General features: G+C 32.6%; 1 pseudogene; it reads right to left on the bottom strand.

The window, feature by feature from the left end:
- Nucleotides 1-2218: 2218 nt before the first annotated feature.
- Nucleotides 2219-3239, bottom strand: LOC145126291 (dehydration-responsive element-binding protein 3 pseudogene; annotated as a pseudogene).
- Nucleotides 3240-4026: the final 787 nt, after the last annotated feature.

Here is a 4026-nt window from a genome sequence, read left to right on the forward strand (position 1 = left end):
TAAAAATCAAGAAGGTCATAAGTATGAAAAAGGATGTGGTTTTCAAAAACACAGTCCAAAATGTTAAGTATGTGGTTGCCAGGGCAAATGGAAATATTTGCGAATTCACTGTTGCAGATTTTCCATTAATGAACTTGTATGATCTTATACAAGTTGCATTACTTTTGAAAGACAAATCATTCTCATACCTTCAAAACACAGAACCAGATGAATTCAAGCTTGGAGTAGCTCACATCAAGATTTTTATCGAAAACTATTATGAGTGTTTGGCACTAACAGATGTTGAATTAGCTACTGCCAAAGGAATGGAAATTAAAGCTCCGATGGCTCCTACGAAGACTCAGGTTGAATTGAAGAAGTATGCTGATGGTGAAATTTTCCTGAAGCCTTTTGGAATTGTCTTCGCAGGAAAAGACAAAGCTAGAAAGTCTAAACGGTTCTTATTCCAAGCAAGTGAAGTCGAGAGATATTCAACATCTCAATATACAAACCTGATTGTTCGTATGAATCATTGCAAGAAGAACAATGAAGGCGACAAGAAAGAGCTGAAGAAGATTATCTCCTGGTACACGGAGATTCGAAGAGTATTACTGTATTCCATCACACTTCTTACAAATTGAAGACTTCGACTATGATTACAAAGGGGGAGATTGTAAGGGTCGAATTGTTGTAATTAGTCGAAGTATGTTTTGGACTCTTCGAATATTTTGTAACGTATTTTACTAGGGCGCTTTTATTCGAAGCTTTAGAGTCAATGCCTTAGTATATTTTTTGTATGCTTTCAGTTCCCTATAAATAGGGTTATTTACTAGAGTTAAAAAAGAACTTTTACAGACTTGTCTACTATTCTCTGTAAAGAATTCGAAAGCATAATAGAGCATAACAAGATCATATTTACATCGTGTGTTCAAATCTCATATTCTTACTTGAATTCATACTCTGATTAATTCATTACTCGATTCATTGTTTCATCAGTTCGCCAAAAAAATATGTAGAGAAAAAAACTTTTTAATTTCCTACGAAAAATAAAATTTTTATCGGATATATATATATATATATATATATATATATATATATATATATATATATATATATATATATATATATATATATAAACTGAGTTTGGATGTAATATATGAAAATGTAAAGACGTAATTCGACCTTGCCTCAAAAATGTAATCTAGTCTAAAAAATCAATAATATACATCACTTTAGAAACGTTTGAATTAGTGGGCTTTGTATTATGTCAATTCTAAAATAGTTTTATTTCAATATCAATAATTCTTAATTGAGCAATAATATTCTTTAAACTCTCGTTATAAAACTAAAGGGTGGGGTGATGTTTTTACTAATGGTAAAAATGTATCATATAGACACCACATATGTATTAACATTTCTTACCGAGCTATACATATGATAGGGTGTAGTGATATTTTTACCTACAAAATTGTTTTCTCTCAACCATAACCATTTATTACCATTCTTGAGTATTTTCTTTATGTATGAAAGTATAAATAATAATGCAGCCCAAACTTGATTTGAGAAATGTTTCATTGGCAAAACTTTTGCATTTGAGCAGTGATAGTATACCTATCAAAACCACCGCAACTAAATCAAATGGTTGAGGGGCGTTGTTTACCGCCGACAATGGTTGTCCATAGGCATACCACCAGTAAACACTTTACGACACCTCATAGCCTAACTTAAATTTTTTGAACAGAAGCTCTCGTTAATCGAACACATCGATCCAATAGTTATGATAATACCCAAAAAAAACATCTAACCAAAACTCATTCTTAAAATAAGAAAATACTTGTAAATTTTCATAAATAATTAAACCAATAAATCTCATATCATCTAGAATATGATTGCGACAATCACATTATTAAAATGTAAGAAATTAAATATCTTTTTATTTTTCTTTTTAATAGTTTTGCCACACATTTGAAATGATGAAAAATATCATAAAATATAATTAATTTTATGAGAATAGGATATTTGTCACAAATTCAAATGGATACAAAGATAAATACAAAAAAAAATTGATATTTAATTTCTCTTAAAATATGTATCATTTTAAGACAAATATCATAAAAACGACTATTGCTCTGTTATCCTCTTTTATCTATTTTTATTAATAGTTTCTCAACTAAAATCTCGGTTTCTGATAATTATATAAAAGAAAGAAACTTGTAATACATAGCCCTTCCAGTAAATATTCTAATCAAAATTACCCAATTATTTTAAAAGGCCACATGTCTGTTTTAAACTTATAATTAAAAGAAAAAGAAAAATACACACAAATTCAGTTTTAAATTTCTTTTTAGTACTCCTGCCATGAATAGTTGTCGGAAAAAAATGTGCCAGAGGAAGTAGAAGGTAATATAGACAACGGCTCCCCGGGGAAATATCCACCATCCCAGTCCGCCGGCCACGGTGTAGATAATGAGTAGTAGTCCCACCCTGAGTCCACAAACACGTAATCGTTCCTTGACTCACCCGAACAATAACTCTCACTCAAACACGGTAGTTCAACTATCGCGTCTAGTTCCTCCGCCGGTGGCGGCATTGTCGACACCTCCTCAGAAGCCGAAGTTAATGTGGAGACAGCAGAGTACGACGATGAAGATGACGTGGAGGGTGTTGATGGGGTTGTTGTTGTGGTGGTGATTGGGTTAAGATGGGTCATAGCTGCGGCTTTGGTGGCTGCCGCTTGGACATCACGGGGAGAGCAAGAGTCCGGTCGTGGTAAAACTCCGGCGAGCTCCGGGAAGTTAAGGATCGCTGACGAGCCTTTTATAGAGAGTGCAGCCACGTCGTGTGCACGCGCCGCCATTTCTGGGTCAGAAAAGGTGCCAAGCCAGATCCGAGACTTCTTTTTGGGTTCTCGGATCTCAGATACCCATTTGCCCCATGCCCGCATACGAACCCCTCGGTAAACCGGATGCTTACTGTTGTTTTTGTTATCAGATTCTCTGTTTCGTTTGCTCATTTTCCGAGAGAGTTCAGTCATTGCTGTGGTGATCATGAAATCATGAAATGGATAGTCCGATCGGATCCCAGTAAGAATGAAGGTTCGGAGTGTTCAGAGAGACAGAGAACTAAGGTATTATTGTGAGGTGTAGGTGAGGAGGGAGAAATGAAGAGGGGTTTACAAGTGTTGAAGTCTTAATGCACCCATAATTGTTGGTATGAGTCCATGTATATATATATACTATATATTTATGGAGAGAGAGAGAGATAGACAGTAAGACAGAGAGAGAAAGAGAAAAAGGCGACTTGCATGTAGCCACCAAGGTTTGGAACATCACTCAAATGTTAGAAATTTGGAAAATAACTCGTTAATATTTATTAATACTCTTAGATTTTCTTTGGATCGAACGTGTGTTATATTATCAATGCCAAGCTGTAAAATGGGACATAATAATAAATTCTAATGCTCTTCAAAAATCTATTTGAGGGTCATTCTCCCACCTACTAATAAAGCTTTTACTTTCTCTTTTAAAAGTTTAGTCCTATATTTGTCGATCTATGTAATATTTTCAACCTCTATAGAAATGATTTCTATCACCCGTTACCTTAAGTTTTATACAAATAAACTAGACGTAAAACTCATGTATTATATGAGTTAATTTAAAAAAAAAATATAAATGTTTAAATATTTAAGAACTTTAGATTTATAAGAAAATAAGAAAAATAATTAATTATTAAAATTGATTTTTTTTATTTTTTTAGATTAAATAAATAAACAAAATAAACTAATGAACTTTAATTTGATAATTTTGAAATAAAAAAGTAAGTTCATTAATGAAATTGATATATTCATTTATTACTAAATTTATTGTAATTATTACATTAAAGCAATGTTCTAAATAACGTGAGGCGTGGTTTGGCGGCAAGGTAAAAGTTAAGCCATGACAAGCTTTGGCGAGCCATGACGTTTTTTAAGGCGTGACTATTTTATATATATTAAAAGAGATAAATCATATAATTATTGATTTTTATCAAGTATATCAAGTTTTTAGA

This window comes from Lactuca virosa, chromosome 7 (genome assembly GCF_052849685.1).
Source record: "Lactuca virosa cultivar CGN04683 chromosome 7, Lactuca_virosa_CGN04683_v6, whole genome shotgun sequence".
In the NCBI taxonomy this organism is placed as follows: domain Eukaryota; kingdom Viridiplantae; phylum Streptophyta; class Magnoliopsida; order Asterales; family Asteraceae; genus Lactuca; species Lactuca virosa.